Source organism: Crinia signifera, chromosome 5 (assembly GCF_055691185.1).
Source record: "Crinia signifera chromosome 5, ASM5569118v1, whole genome shotgun sequence".
NCBI lineage: Eukaryota > Metazoa > Chordata > Amphibia > Anura > Myobatrachidae > Crinia > Crinia signifera.
The window spans coordinates 185259442-185275747 of NC_139221.1; the positions used below are offsets into that span (position 1 = coordinate 185259442).

The following is a 16306-nucleotide window of genomic DNA, read 5'->3' on the forward strand; positions in this document are numbered from 1 at the left end:
TAGATGTAGTTTATGTATTTTTTTCATAACCCAAAATCTATGTTTGTATAAGAGTGAAAAGGTTAACACATGTCGACTTGTGTAGATTGAGTGTCCTGCTGTTTAAAGTATTTTAAAACACTCACTGAATGTGTGTAAATGGTTATAAACCAACCTTTACATGTAGAGAAGTGTAGAAAGATATGCTTCCAATGTGTTTGAGGGCTGTGTGTGGCTTGCAGGTAGTAAAATAATGGTTTGGACTTAATAGGCTGCAGCATTGGTTATTACATTCAGGTGTCTGAGTTTGAGTACTAGTCAGTGTTAATTAGCAGACCCAGGCGTCCGCTCTCATACGGTATCTGTAGGGGTGGTCTGGAGCAGTGTTCCCTCTAAGCTGTGCGCACGTGCGCGCGCACACCACTCGCCGAGCGTGCGCACAGACATTACAACAGAGCGCACAAAGCAGCAGTGGTCCCTTTTTGCAGTTGTGGACTCAATTAATGTGTGTTTCACCCATTAACTACATTGTGTGCTGTGGTTTGAATGTTTAAATGTTTAATATAATTTTGAAGTAAAGTTAACACAAATGCTGAATGTCATTTTCCAGTTAGTGCATATATAAGTGACGCACACAAATTTTAATTTCCTTCCAAAGTTGCACAGTCAAAATCTTTTGCCGCACACAGCCTCCGTAAAATTAGAGGGAACATTGGTCTGGAGCTATCGTTGGCGTCCGCCTGTTTTCTGTCCGAAATGCACAGTGCTTTTGCCGATCGAGCGGTTGTAGCACCGTACATTTTTTGTGCACACGCCCATGTTTACGCCCAGTTTCTCTCATTAGTTCGGCCGCTCCCCTCAACACGCCCCTATGCCGCCCACAATGACCGTACTCTTGCGGACAGGTTTTTTCACACGGAAACATCCGTCCATGAGCGTTGTGAAGTCGCTGCGCCTGCGCATTTCGGAAGGTACGCATGTGCAGAACAAAGAAAACCCAGATCCGCCGGCGTACGTTCATAACGTACGAACCAGAATAACCCCCAAGGAGAGCACTGAGAGCGAGAGACAAGGAGAGAACAGAGAGAGAGACAAGGAGAGCGCAGAGAGAGAGAGAGGGAGACAAGGAGAGCACAGAATGAGAGAGACAAAGAGAGCGCAGAACGAGAGAGACAAGGAGAGCGCAGAGAGAGAGGCAAGGAGAGCGCAGAGAGAGAGGCAAGGAGAGCGCAGAGAGAGAGGCAAGGAGAGCGCAGAGAAAGAGAGGGAGACAAGGAGAGCACAGAACGAGAGAGACAAAGAGAGCGCAGAACGAGAGAGACAAGGAGAGCGCAGAGAGAGGCAAGGAGAGCGCAGAGAGCGAGAGACAAGGAGAGTGCAGAGAGCGAGAGAGAGACAAGGAGAGAGCAGAGAGAGAGACAAGGAGAGCTCAGAGAGTGAGAGGGAGACGAGGAAAGCGCAGTGAGAGAAACAAGGAGAGCGCAGAGACAAAGAGACAAGTAGAGCGCAGAGAGAGAGAGACAAGGAGAGCGCAGAGAGAGAGACAAGGAGAGCGCAGAGAGAGAGGCAAGGAGAGTGCAGAGAGCGAGAGACAAGGAGAGCAAGGACAGCGCAGAGAGCGAGAGAGAGGAGGAGAGCACAGAAGGGAGAGAGACAAAGAGAGCGCAGAGAGAGAGACAGCGCAGAGAGACAGTGCAGAGAGAGACAGCGCAGAGACAGAGACAGTGCAGAGAGAGATAGAAAGAGAGACAAGGAGAGTGCAGAGAGAGAGAAGCAAGGAGAGCGCAGAGACAGAGAGACAAGGAGAGCGCAGAGAGAGAGAGAGAGTGACAAAGAGAGCGCAGAGAGAGACAGCGCAGAGAGATAGCGCAGAGAGAGAAAGCGTAAAGACAGAGACAGTGCGGAGAGAGATAGAAAGAGAGACAAGGAGAGCGCATAGAGAGAGAGGGAGACAAGGGGCCTTATTTTGGTTCATTTTTTCTGACAAAATCCTTCTTAGATGGACAAAACCATGTGCACTGCAGGGGGGGCAGATGTAACATGTGCAGAGAGAATTAGATTTGGGTGAGTAATTTTGTTTCTGTGCAGGGAAAATACTGACTGATTTATTTTTACACTGCAATATAGATCTTACTTTGAAGTAAAACCCCACCCAAATCTAATTCTCTCTGCACAAGTAACACCTGCCCCACCTGCAGTGCACATGGTTTTGCCCATCTAAGAAGGATTTTGTCAGAAAGAATGAACCAAAATAAGGCCCAAGGAGAGCACAGAACGAGAGAGACAAAGAGAGCGCATAATGAGAGAGACAAGGAGAGCGCAGAGAGAGAGGCAAGGAGAGCGCAGAGAGCGAGAGACAAGGAGAGTACAGAGAGAGAGAGGGAGACGAGGAAAGCGCAGTGAGAGAGACGAGGAGAGCGCCAAGACAAAGAGACAAGTAGAGCGCAGAGAGAGAGAGAGAGACAAGCAGAGCGCAGAGAGAGACAAGGAGAGCGCAGAGAGAGGCAATGAGAGCGCAGAGAGCGAGAGAGACAAATAGAGCGCAGAGAGAGAGACAGCGCAGAGAGACAGCGCAGAGAGAGAGACAGCGCAGAGACAGAGACAGTGCAGAGAGAGATAGAAAGAGAGACAAGGAGAGTGCAGAGAGAGAGAAGCAAGGAGAGCGCAGAGACATAGAGACAAGGAGAGCGCAGAGAGAGGGAGTGACAAAGAGAGTGCAGAGAGAGAGAGACAAGGAGAGCATAGAGAGAGAGACAAGGAGAGCACAGAGAGAGAGACAAGGAGAGTGCAGAGAGAGGCAAGGAGAGTGCAGAGAGAGAGAGAGAGGCAAGGAGAGCGCAGAGAGCAATAGACAAGGAGAGCACTGAGAGCGAGAGAGTGCAGAGAGCGAGAGAGAGACAAGGAGAGCAGAGAGAGAGACAAGGAGAGCGCAGAGAGAGAGACAAGGAGAGCGCAGAGAGAGAGGGAGACAAGGAGAGCGCAGAGAGAGAGAGAAAGATGAGGAGAGCACAGAGAGTGAGAGACAAGGAAAGCGACGTGAGAGAGACGAGGAGAGCACTGAGAGAGAGCGCGCAGAGCGAGAGACCGCAGAGAGACAGCGCAGAGAGAGACAGCGCAGAGACAGAGACAGTGCAGAGAGAGATAGAAAGAGAGACAAGGAGAGTGCAGAGAGAGAGTGACAAGGAGAGCACAGATATACAGAGACAAGGAGAGCGCAGAGAGAGAGAGACAAGGAGAGCACAGAGAGAGTCAATGAGAGTGCAGATAGAGAATGGCAAGGAGAGTGCAGAGAGAGAGAGAGAGAGGCAAGGAGAGCGCAGAGAGCGAGAGACAAGGAGAGTGCAGAGAGAGACAAGGAGAGTGCAGAGAGAGAGAGTGACAAGGAGAGCGCAGAGAGAGAGATAGACAAGGAGAGCGCAGAGAGAGAAAGACAAGGAGAGCACAGAGAGAGAGATTAGGAGAGCGCAGAGGGAGAGAGAGACGAGGAAAGCGCCATGAGAGAGACGAGGAGAGCGCAGAGAGAGAGAGATGGGGAGAGCAGAGAGAGAGACGAGGAGAGCACAGATAGAGAGAGACGAGGAGAGCAGAGAGAGAGACGAGGAAAGCGCTGAGAGAGAGACCAGGAGAGCGCCAAGAGAGAGAGCGCAGAGAGATAGAGTGCAGAGAGAGAGCGCAGGGAGACAGCGCAGAGAGAGAGACAGCGCAGAGACAGAGACAGCACAGAGAGAGATAGAGAGACAAGGAGAGTGCAGAGAGAGAGGCAAGGAGAGCGCAGAGACAGAGAGACAAAGAGAGTCCAGAGAGAGAGAAACAAGGAGAGCACAAAGAGAGAGAGACAAGGAGAGCGCAGACCGAGAGAGACAAGGAGAGCGCAGAGAGAGAGAGGCAAGGAGAGCGCAGGTAGAGAGGCAAGGAGAGCGCAGCGAGCAAGAGACAAGGAGAGTACAGAGAGAGAGGGAGACGAGGAAAGCGCAGTGAGAGAGACGAGGAGAGCGCCGAGACAAAGAGACAAGTAGAGCGCAGAGAGAGAAAGACAAGCAGAGCGCAGAGAGAGAGACAAGGACAGCGCAGAGAGAGAGAGAGGCAAGGAGAGCGCAGAGAGAGAGACAGCGCAGAGAGACAGCGCAGAGAGAGAGACAGCGCAGAGACAGAGACAGTGCAGAGAGAGATAGAAAGAGAGACAAGGAGAGTTCTGTGAGAGAGAAGCAAGGAGAGCGCAGAGAGAGAGAGTGACAAAGAGAGTGCAGATAGAGAGAGACAAGGAGAGCATAGAGAGAGAGAGACAATGAGAGCACAGAGAGAGAGACAAGGAGAGTGCAGAGAGAGGCAAGGAGAGTGCAGAGAGAGAGAGAGGCAAGGAGAGCGCAGAGAGCAATAGACAAGGAGAGCACTGAGAGCGCGAGAGTGCAGAGAGCAGAGAGAGAGACAAGGAGAGCAGAGAGAGAGAGGGAGACGAGGAAAGCGCAGTGAGAGAGACGAGGAGAGCGCCGAGACAAAGAGACAAGTAGAGCGCAGAGAGAGAAAGACAAGCAGAGCGCAGAGAGAGAGACGAGGAGAGAAGAGAAGGGAGAGAGACAAAGAGAGCGCAGAGAGAGAGAAGCAAGGAGAGCGCAGAGAGAGAGAGTGACAAAGAGAGTGCAGATAGAGAGAGACAAGGAGAGCATAGAGAGAGAGACAAGGAGAGCACAGAGAGAGAGACAAGGGGAGTGCAGAGAGAGGCAAGGAGAGTGCAGAGAGAGAGAGGCAAGTAGAGCGCAGAGAGCAATAGACAAGGAGAGCACTGAGAGCGAGAGAGTGCAGAGAGCAGAGAGAGAGACAAGGAGAGCAGAGAGAGACAAGGAGAGCGCAGAGAGAGAGACAAGGAGAGCGCAGAGAGAGAGAGAGACCAGGAGAGCGCAGAGAGAGAGAGAAAGATGAGGAGAGCACAGAGAGTGAGAGACAAGGAAAGCGACGTGAGAGAGACGAGGAGAGCACTGAGAGAGAGCGTGCAGAGCGAGAGACCACAGAGAGACAGCGCAGAGAGAGACAGCGCAGAGACAGAGACAGTGCAGAGAGAGATAGAAAGAGAGACAAGGAGAGTGCAGAGAGAGAGTGACATGGAGAGCGCAGAGAGAGAGTGACAAGGAGAGCACATATAGAGAGAGACAAGGAGAGCTCAGAGAGAGAGAGAGAGAGACAAGGAGAGCACAGAGAGAGTCAATGAGAGTGCAGAGAGAGAATGGCAAGGAGAGTGCAGAGAGAGACAAGGAGAGTGCAGAGAGAGAGTGACAAGGAGAGCGCAGAGAGAGAGAGAGAGACAAGGAGAGCGCAGAGAGAGAGACGAGGAGAGCACAGAGAGAGAGACTAGGAGAGCGCAGAGGGAGAGAGAGAGAGACGCGGAAAGCGTCATGAGAGAGACGAGGAGAGCGCAGAGAGAGAGAGACGAGGACAGCGCTGAGAGAGAGACCAGGAGAGCGCCAAGAGAGAGAGCGCAGAGAGTTAGAGTGCAGAGAGAGAGCGCAGGGAGACAGCGCAGAGAGAGAGACAGCGCAGAGACAGAGACAGTGCAGAGAGAGATAGAAAGAGAGACAAGGAGAGTGCAGAGAGAGAGAAGCAAGGAGAGCGCAGAGACAGAGAGACAAGGAGAGCGCAGAGAGAGAGAGTGACAAAGAGTGCACAGAGAGAGACAGCGCAGAGAGATAGCGCAGAGAGAGAGAAAGCGTAGAGACAGAGACAGTGCAGAGAGAGATAGAAAGAGAGACAAGGAGAGCGCATAGAGAGAGAGGGAGACAAGGAGAGCACAGAACGAGAGAGACAAAGAGAGTGCAGAATGAGAGAGACAAGGAGAGCGCAGAGAGAGAGGCAAGGAGAGCGCAGAGAGAGAGAGGCAAGGAGAGCGCAGAGAGCGAGAGACAAGGAGAATACAGAAAGAGAGAGGGAGACGAGGAAAGCGCAGTGAGAGAGACGAGGAGAGCGCCAAGACAAAGAGACAAGTAGAGCGCAGAGAGAGAGAGAGACAAGCAGAGCGCAGAGAGAGAGACAAGGAGAGCGCAGAGAGAGGCAAGGAGAGCGCAGAGAGCGAGAGAGACAAATAGAGCGCAGAGAGAGAGACAGCGCAGAGAGACAGCGCAGAGAGAGAGACAGCGCAGAGACAGAGACAGCGCAGAGAGAGACAGAAAGAGAGACAAGGAGAGTGCAGAGAGAGAGAAGCAAGGAGAGCGCAGAGACAGAGAGACAAGGAGAGCGCAGAGAGAGGGAGTGACAAAGAGAGTGCAGATAGAGAGAGACAAGGAGAGCATAGAGAGAGAGACAAGGAGAGCACAGAGAGAGAGACAAGGAGAGTGCAGAGAGAGGCAAGGAGAGTGCAGAGAGAGAGAGAGACAAGGAGAGCGCAGAGAGAGAGACAAGGAGAGCGCAGAGAGAGAGACAAGGAGAGCGCAGAGAGAGAGGGAGACAAGGAGAGCGCAGAGAGAGAGAGAGAGAAAGATGAGGAGATCACAGAGAGTGAGAGACAAGGAAAGCGACGTGAGAGAGACGAGGAGAGCACTGAGAGAGAGCGCGCAGAGAGACAACGCAGAGAGAGAGACAGCGCAAAGACAGAGACAGTGCAGAGAGAGATAGAAAGAGAGACAAGGAGAGTGCAGAGAGAGAGAGTGACAAGGAGAGCACAGATAGAGAGAGACAAGGAGAGCGCAGAGAGAGAGAGAGAGACAAGGAGAGCACAGAGAGAGTCAATGAGAGTGCAGAGAGAGAATGGCAAGGAGAGTGCAGAGAGAGAGAGAGAGAGAGAGAGAGGCAAGGAGAGCGCAGAGAGCGAGAGACAAGGAGAGTGCAGAGAGAGACAAGGAGAGTGCAGAGAGAGAGAGTGACAAGGAGAGCGCAGAGAGAGAGAGAGAGAGACAAGGAGAGCGCAGAAAGAGACAGACGTGGAGAGCACAGAGAGAGACTAGGAGAGCGCAGAGGGAGAGAGAGAGACGAGGAAAGCGCCATGAGAGAGACGAGGAGAGCGCAGAGAGAGAGAGATGGGGAGAGCAGAGTGAGAGACGAGGAGAGCGCTGAGAGAGAGACCAGGAGAGCACCAAGAGAGAGCGCAGAGAGATAGAGTGCAGAGAGAGCGCAGGGAGACAGCGCAGAGAGAGAGACAGCGCAGAGACAGCACAGAGAGAGCCCAGAGAGAGAGAAACAAGGAGAGCACAAAGAGAGAGAGACAAGGAGAGTGCAGACCGAGAGAGACAAGGAGAGTGCAGAGAGAGAGGCAAGGAGAGCGCAGATAGAGAGGCAAGGAGAGCGCAGAGAGCGAGAGACAAGGAGAGTACAGAGAGAGAGAGAGGGAGACGAGGAAAGCGCAGTGAGAGAGACGAGGAGAGCGCCGAGACAAAGAGACAAGTAGAGCACAGAGAGAGAAAGACAAGCAGAGTGCAGAGAGAGAGACAAGGAGAGCGCAGAGAGAGAGAGGCAAGGAGGGCGCAGAGAGCGAGAGAGACGAGGAGAGCAGAGAAGGGAGAGAGACAAAGAGAGCGCAGAGAGAGAGACAGCGCAGAGAGACAGCGCAGAGAGAGAGACAGCGCAGAGACAGAGACAGTGCAGAGAGAGATAGAAAGAGAGACAAGGAGAGTGCAGAGAGAGAGAAGCAAGTAGAGCGCAGAGAGAGGGAGTGACAAAGAGAGTGCAGATAGAGAGAGACAAGGAGAGCATAGAGAGAGAGACAAGGAGAGCACAGAGAGAGAGACAAGGAGAGTGCAGAGAAAGGCAAGGAGAGTGCAGAGAGAGAGAGAGAGGCAAGGAGAGCGCAGAGAGCAATAGAAAAGGAGAGCACTGAGAGAGAGAGACAAGTAGAGCAGAGAGAGAGAGACAAGGAGAGCGCAAAGAGAGAGAGACAAGGAGAGCGCAGAGAGAGACAAGGAGAGCGCAGAGAGAGACAAGGAGAGCGCAGAGAGAGAGAGACAAGGAGAGCGCAGAGAGAGAGAGAAAGATGAGGAGAGCACAGAGAGTGAGAGACAAGGAAAGCGACGTGAGAGAGACGAGGAGAGCACTGAGAGAGAGCGTGCAGAGCGAGAGACCATAGAGAGTCAGCGCAGAGAGAGAGACAGTGCAGAGACAGAGACAGTGCAGAGAGAGATAGAAAGAGAGACAATGAGAGTGCAGAGAGAGAGTTACAAGGAGAGCGCAGAGAGAGAGTGACAAGGAGAGCACAGATAGAGAGAGACAAGGAGAGCGCAGAGAGAGTCAATGAGAGTGCAGAGAGAGAATGGCAAGGAGAGTGCAGAGAGAGAGAGATAGGCAAGGAGAGCGCAGAGAGCGAGAGACAAGGAGAGTGCAGAGAGAGACAAGGAGAGTGCAGAGAGAGAGTGACAAGGAGAGCGCAGAGAGAGAGAGACGAGGAGAGCACAGAGAGAGACTAGGAGAGCGCAGAGGGAGAGAGAGAGACGAGGAAAGCGTCATGAGAGAGACGGGGAGAACGCAGAGATAGAAATGGGGAGAGCAGAGAGAGAGACGAGGATAGCACAGATAGAGAGAGACGAGGAGAGCAGAGAGAGAGGGACGAGGAGAGCGCTGAGAGAGAGACCAGGAGAGCGCCAAGAGAGAGAGCGCAAAGAGATAGAGTGCAGAGAGAGAGTGCAGGGAGACAGCGCAGAGACAGAGACAGCGCAGAGAGAGATAGAAAGAGAGACAAGGAGAGTGCAGAGAGAGGCAAGGAGAGCGCAGAGAGAGAGAGACAAGGAGAGCGCAGACCGAGAGAGACAAGGAGAGCTCAGAGAGAGAGGCAAGGAAAGCGCAGAGAGAGAAGCAAGGAGAGCGCAGAGAGCGAGAGACAAGGAGAGCGCAGAGAGCAAGAGACAAGGAGAGTGCAGAGAGCGAGAGAGACAAGGAGAGAGCAGAGAGAGAGACAAGGAGAGAGAGATAGGGAGACAAGGAGAGCGCAGAGAGAGAGAGAGACGAGGAAAGCGCCGTGAGAGAGATGAGGAGAGCGCCGAGACAAAGAGACAAGTAGAGCGCAGAGAGAGAGAGAGACAAGGAGAGCGCAGAGAGAGAGACAAGGAGAGCACAGAGAGAGAGGCAAGGAGAGCGCAGAGAGAGAGGCAAGGAGAGCGCAGAGAGTGAGAGACAAGGAGAGCACAAATAGAGAGACAAAGTGAGCACAGAGAGAGAGCGTGCAGAGATAGAGACAGCGCAGAGACAGAGACAGTGCAGAGAGAGATAAAAAGAGAGACAAGGAGAGTGCAGAGAGAGAGAAGCAAGGAGAGCGCAAAGACAGAGAGACAAGGAGAGCGCAGAGAGAGAGTGGCAAGGAGAGCGCAGATAGAGAGAGACATGGAGAGCGGAGAGAGAGAGACAAGGAGAGCACAGAGAGAGAGACAAGGAGAGCGCAGAGAGAGAGGCAAGGAGAGCGCAGAGAGGAAGAGACAAGGAGAGCACTGAGAGCGAGAGACAAGGAGAGTGCAGAGAGCGAGAGAGAGACAAGGAGAGAGCAGAGAGAGAGACAAGAAGAGCGCAGAGAGAGAGATAGACAAGGAGAGTGCAGAGAGAGAGACCAGGAGAGCGCAGAGAGAGAGATAGACAAGGAGAGCGCAGAGAGAGAGGCAAGGAGAGCGCAGAGAGAGGCATGGAGAGCGCAGAGAGCGAGACACAAGGAGAGCGCAGAGAGCGAGAGACAAGGAGAGCGCAGAGAGCAAGAGACAAGGAGAGCGCAGATAGCGAGAGACAAGGAGAGTGCAGAGAGCGAGAGAGAGACAAGGGGAGTGCAGAGAGAGAGACAAGGAGATCGCAGAGAGAAAGACAAGGAGAGTGCAGATAGAGAGAGAGAGATGAGGAGAGCACAGAGAGAGAGAGACAAGGAGAGCGCAGAGAGAGAGGCAAGGAGAGCGCAGAGAGGAAGAGACAAGGAGAGCACTGAGAGCGAGAGACAAGGAGAGTGCAGAGAGCGAGAGAGAGACAAGGAGAGAGCAGAGAGAGAGACAAGAAGAGCGCAGAGAGAGAGATAGACAAGGAGAGTGCAGAGAGAGAGACCAGGAGAGCGCAGAGAGAGAGATAGACAAGGAGAGCGCAGAGAGAGAGGCAAGGAGAGCGCAGAGAGAGGCATGGAGAGCGCAGAGAGCGAGACACAAGGAGAGCGCAGAGAGCGAGAGACAAGGAGAGCGCAGAGAGCAAGAGACAAGGAGAGCGCAGATAGCGAGAGACAAGGAGAGTGCAGAGAGCGAGAGAGAGACAAGGGGAGTGCAGAGAGAGAGACAAGGAGATCGCAGAGAGAAAGACAAGGAGAGTGCAGATAGAGAAAGAGAGATGAGGAGAGCACAGAGAGAGAGAGACAAGGAGAGTGCAGAGAGAGAGAGAGAGACTAGGAAAGTGCCGTGAGAGAGAGGTGAAGAGAGAGAAACAGCACAGAGAGAGATATAAAGAGAGACAAGGAGAGTGCAGAGAGAAAGAGGCAAGGAGAGCGCAGAGAGAGAGAGAGACAAGGAGAGCGCAGAGAGAGAGACAAGGAGAGCGCCAAGAGAGAGACAAGGAGAGCGCAGAGAGCGAGAGACAAGGAGAGGGCAGAGAGAGACAAGGAGAGTGCAGAGAGAAAGAGGCAAGGAGAGCGCAGAGAGAGAGATACAAGGAGAGCGCAGAGAGAGAGAGAGACAAGGAGAGCGCAGAGAGAGAGAGAGAGACAAGGAGAGCGCAGAGAGCGAGAGACAAGGAGAGCGCAGAGAGAGAGATACAAGGAGAGCGCAGAGAGAGGGAGTGACAAAGAGAGTGCAGATAGAGAGAGACAAGGAGAGCATAGAGAGAGAGACAAGGAGAGCACAGAGAGAGAGACAAGGAGAGTGCAGAGAGAGGCAAGGAGAGTGCAGAGAGAGAGAGAGACAAGGAGAGCGCAGAGAGAGAGACAAGGAGAGCGCAGAGAGAGAGACAAGGAGAGCGCAGAGAGAGAGGGAGACAAGGAGAGCGCAGAGAGAGAGAGAAAGATAAGGAGAGCACAGAGAGTGAGAGACAAGGAAAGCGACGTGAGAGAGACGAGGAGTGCACTGAGAGAGAGCGCGCAGAGAGACAACGCAGAGAGAGACAGCGCAGAGACAGAGACAGTGCAGAGAGAGATAGAAAGAGAGACAAGGAGAGTGCAGAGAGAGAGTGACAAGGAGAGCACAGATAGAGAGAGACAAGGAGAACGCAGAGAGAGAGAGAGACAAGGAGAGCACAGAGAGAGTCAATTAGAGTGCAGAGAGAATGGCAAGGAGAGTGAAGAGAGAGATAGAGAGAGGCAAGGAGAGCGCAGAGAGCGAGAGACAAGGAGAGTGCAGAGAGAGACAAGGAGAGTGCATAGAGAGAGAGTGACAAGGAGAGCGCAGAGAGAGAGAGAGACAAGGAGAGCGCAGAGAGAGCGACGAGGAGAGCACAGAGAGAGACTAGGAGAGCGCAGAGGGAGAGAGAGAGACGAGGAAAGCGCCATGAGAGAGACGAGGAGAGCGCAGAGAGAGAGAGAGATGGGGAGAGCAGAGAGAGAGACGAGGAGAGCGCTGAGAGAGAGACCAGGAGAGCACCAAGAGAGAGAGCGCAGAGAGATAGAGTGCAGAGAGAGAGCGCAGGGAGACAGCGCAGAGACAGAGACAGCACAGAGAGACAGAAAGAGCCCAGAGAGAGAGAAACAAGGAGAGCACAAAGAGAGAGAGACAAGGAGAGTGCAGACCGAGAGAGACAAGGAGAGCGCAGAGAGAGAGGCAAGGAGAGCGCAGATAGAGAGGCAAGGAGAGCACAGAGCGAGAGACAAGGAGAGTACAGAGAGAGAGAGGGAGACGAGGAAAGCGCAGTGAGAGAGACGAGGAGAGCGCCGAGACAAAGAGACAAGTAGAGCACAGAGAGAGAAAGACAAGCAGAGTGCAGAGAGAGAGACAAGGAGAGCGCAGAGAGAGAGAGGCAAGGAGGGCGCAGAGAGCGAGAGAGACGAGGAGAGCAGAGAAGGGAGAGAGACAAAGAGAGCGCAGAGAGAGAGAGACAGCGCAGAGAGAGAGACAGCGCAGAGACAGAGACAGTGCAGAGAGAGATAGAAAGAGAGACAAGGAGAGCGCAGAGAGAGGGAGTGACAAAGAGAGTGCAGATAGAGAGAGACAAGGAGAGCATAGAGAGAGAGACAAGGAGAGCACAGAGAGAGAGACAAGGAGAGTGCAGAGAAAGGCAAGGAGAGTGCAGAGAGAGAGAGAGGCAAGGAGAGCGCAGAGAGCAATAGACAAGGAGAGCACTGAGAGCGAGAGAGTGCAGAGAGCAGAGAGAGAGACAAGGAGAGCAGAGAGAGAGAGAGACAAGGAGAGCGCAGAGAGAGAGACAAGGAGAGCGCAGAGAGAGAGAGACAAGGAGAGCGCAGAGAGAGAGAAAGATGAGGAGAGCACAGAGAGTGAGAGACAAGGAAAGCGACGTGAGAGAGACGAGGAGAGCACTGAGAGAGAGCGTGCAGAGCGAGAGACCATAGAGAGTCAGCGCAGAGAGAGACAGCGCAGAGACAGAGACAGTGCAGAGAGAGATAGAAAGAGAGACAAGGAGAGTGCAGAGAGAGAATTACAAGGAGAGCGCAGAGAGAGAGTGACAAGGAGAGCACAGATAGAGAGAGACAAGGAGAGCGCAGAGAGAGACAAGGAGAGCGCAGAGAGAGTCAATGAGAGTGCAGAGAGAGAATGGCAAGGAGAGTGCAGAGAGAGAGATAGGCAAGGAGAGCGCAGAGAGCGATAGACAAGGAGAGTGCAGAGAGAGACAAGGAGAGTGCAGAGAGAGAGTGACAAGGAGAGCGCAGAGAGAGAGAGAGACAAGGAGAGCGCAGAGAGAGAGACGAGGAGAGCACAGAGAGAGACTAGGAGAGCGCAGAGGGAGAGAGAGAGACGAGGAAAGCGTCATGAGAGAGACGGGGAGAGCGCAGAGAGAGAAATGGGGAGAGCAGAAAGAGAGACGAGGAGAGCACAGATAGAGAGAGACGAGTAGAGCAGAGAGAGAGAGACGAGGAGAGCGCTGAGAGAGAGACCAGGAGAGCGCCAAGAGAGAGAGCGCAGAGAGATAGAGTGCAGAGAGAGAGCGCAGGGAGACAGCGCAGAGACAGAGACAGCGCAGAGAGAGAGATAGAAAGAGAGACAAGGAGAGTGCAGAGAGAGGCAAGGAGAGCGCAGAGACAGAGAGAGTGCAGAGAGAGAGAAACAAGGAGAGCACAAAGAGAGAGAGACAAGGAGAGCGCAGACCGAGAGAGACAAGGAGAGCTCAGAGAGAGAGGCAAGGAGAGCGCAGAGAGAGAAGCAAGGAGAGCGCAGAGAGCGAGAGACAAGGAGAGCGCAGAGAGCAAGAGACAAGGAGAGTGCAGAGAGCGAGAGAGACAAGGAGAGAGCAGAGAGAGAGACAAGGAGAGAGAGATAGGGAGACAAGGAGAGCGCAGAGAGAGAGAGAGACGAGGAAAGCGCCGTGAGAGAGATGAGGAGAGCGCCGAGACAAAGAGACAAGTAGAGCGCAGAGAGAGAGAGACAAGGAGAGCGCAGAGAGAGAGAGAGACAAGGAGAGCACAGAGAGAGAGGCAAGGAGAGCGCAGAGAGAGAGGCAAGGAGAGCACAGAGAGTGAGAGACAAGGAGAGCGCAGATAGAGAGACAAAGCAAGCACAGAGAGAGAGCGTGCAGAGATAGAGACAGCGCAGAGACAGAGACAGTGCAGAGAGAGATAAAAAGAGAGACAAGGAGAGTGCAGAGAGAGAGAAGCAAGGAGAGCGCAAAGACAGAGAGACAAGGAGAGCGCAGAGAGAGAGTGACAAGGAGAGCGCAGATAGAGAGAGACATGGAGAGCGGAGAGAGAGAGACAAGGAGAGTACAGAGAGAGAGAGACAAGGAGAGCGCAGAGAGAGAGGCAAGGAGAGCGCAGAGAGGAAGAGACAAGGAGAGCACTGAGAGCGAGAGACAAGGAGAGTGCAGAAAGCGAGAGAGAGACAAGGAGAGAGCAGAGAGAGAGACAAGAAGAGCGCAGAGAGAGATATAGACAAGGAGAGTGCAGAGAGAGAGACCAGGAGAGCGCAGAGAGAGAGATAGACAAGGAGAGCGCAGAGAGAGAGACAAGGAGAGCGCAGAGCGAGAGAGACAAGGAGAGCGCAGAGAGAGAGGCAAGGAGAGCGCAGAGAGAGGCATGGAGAGCGCAGAGAGCGAGACACAAGGAGAGCGCAGAGAGCAAGAGACAAGGAGAGCGCAGATAGCGAGAGACAAGGAGAGTGCAGAGAGCGAGAGAGAGACAAGGGGAGTGCAGAGAGAGAGAGACAAGGAGATCGCAGAGAGAAAGACAAGGAGAGTGCAGATAGAGAGAGAGATGAGGAGAGCACAGAGAGAGAGAGACGAGGAGAGTGCAGAGAGAGAGAGACTAGGAAAGTGCAGTGAGAGAGAGATGAAGAGAGAGAGACAGCACAGAGAGATATATAAAGAGAGACAAGGAGAGTGCAGAGAGAAAGAGGCAAGGAGAGCGCAGAGAGAGAGAGAGACAAGGAGAGCGCAGAGAGAGAGAGACAAGGAGAGCGCCAAGAGAGAGACAAGGAGAGCGCAGAGAGCGAGAGACAAGGAGAGCGCAGAGAGAGAGAGACAAGGAGAGTGCAGAGAGAAAGAGGCAAGGAGAGCGCAGAGAGAGAGAGATACAAGGAGAGCGCAGAGAGAGAGAGAGACAAGGAGAGCGCAGAGAGAGAGAGAGAGAGAGAGACAAGGAGAGCGCAGAGAGCGAGAGACAAGGAGAGCGCAGAGAGCAAGAGACAAGGAGAGCGCAGATAGCGAGAGACAAGGAGAGTGCAGAGAGCGAGAGAGAGACAAGGGGAGCGCAGAGAGAGAGACAAGGAGAGTGCAGATAGAGAGAGAAACAAGTAGAGCGCAGAGAGAGAGACATGGAGAGCGCAGAGAGAGAGATGAGGAGAGCACAGAGAGAGAGAGAGACGAGGAGAGCGCAGAGAGAGAGAGAGACTAGGAAAGTGCCGTGAGAGAGAGATGAAGATTGCATAGAGAGAGAGACGAGGAGAGTGCAGAGAGAGAGCGGAGAGAGCGACAAGGAGAGCGCCGAGACAAGGAGAGCGCAGAGAGAGAGAGAGAGACAAGGAGGGCGCAGAGAGAGAGAGACAGAGACGAGGAGAGCTTAGAGAGAGAGACAAGGAGAGCACAGAGAGAGAGAGATGAAGAGAGCATAGAGAGAGAGACGAGGAGAGCGCAGAGAGAGAGAGCACAGAGAGGGACAAGGAGAGCGCAGAGAGAGAGAGACAAATATAGGAGAGAGAGAGAGAGAGGAGAGCAAAGTGAGAAAAAGAGACGGGGAGGAGATAGAGCAGAGAGGGAGAGAAAGAAAGAGAGGGAAGAGGAAAGGGAGAGGAGAGAGTTGAAAATGGTATGTGTCTCCCCCCTTTCCTTCTTCACTTTCAATATACAAGGCAAATCGTGTACCTGGTCAGGGGGGCAACAGCGGGTACCATAGAGGAGGCGGGTCCATTGGTGGAGGCAGAGGCAGCAGGTCCCATAGAGGAGGCAGAAGGTCCCGTGGAAGAGGCAGGCAGAGGTGGCAGGTTCCGTGGGAGAGGCGGCGGGTTCTGTGTGGAGGGAGATCGGGCAGCAGTGGGTCACGTGGAGAAGACCATGGAATATGAGGCCGCGAGTCCAGCGGTGGCAGAGCTGGCCCTAGGCAATTTGATGCCCTAGGCAAATTTGCGATGGGCAACACCCTCTGAGCACTTTGGTGGCATGCATGTCACTCCGCTCAATGCATGCGCAGATAGGATTCTGGGTCCTAAACCCAGAGGGTGCCGGAAGCGGTCCCTACCCGCATTTACCTGATGTCGGGATCCACTGTTAAAATACAGATGCACGGGTGTCACATCCACCTAGGCGCTTACCCAAATCCCCTGTGCTGTGCTCAGCCCTAGGCTCTCTAACTGCATTGACAATACCAGGGCGCTCACCTCTGCTTATATCCCTGGCTCCGGTGGGGTACATGTGTCCGCGTTGTCACCGCGTGGTGATACCGGTGATGTGTGCTCTGCTTCCATGCAGGGTATGAGTTGCGTACTGCCATGTGTGTTTGTGCCTGGTTAGCTCTGTGACTGAGAGCGCAGCTACGCACAATCCTGGCCGTCTGAAAACTGTCACCCTCTCTGGCAGCCACCATCTTTTTGGTTCCCTCAGCCTCTGCTTTGTTTCACTCCCTTCTGTCGTGGATGCAACCCCCATACGTTAAAGCACCTAGCCTCCGTTATTCTACAGCTGATGCTCCTAAGAACGTGACAACGGGTTCCCGACGGCCACCGGCTACCCATAGAGGGAGAATAGAATAGGTGGCGAGAGTAGCGAGCTTTGTTGCACTTGCCACACTGTCTGAGTCCGGCCAGTCAGG

General features: G+C 53.5%; 1 pseudogene; it reads left to right on the plus strand.

The window, feature by feature from the left end:
• The first annotated feature begins 1117 nt into the window (after nt 1-1117).
• On the plus strand, nt 1118-13550 carry LOC146005769 (uncharacterized; annotated as a pseudogene).
• The last annotated feature ends 2756 nt before the right edge of the window (nt 13551-16306 follow it).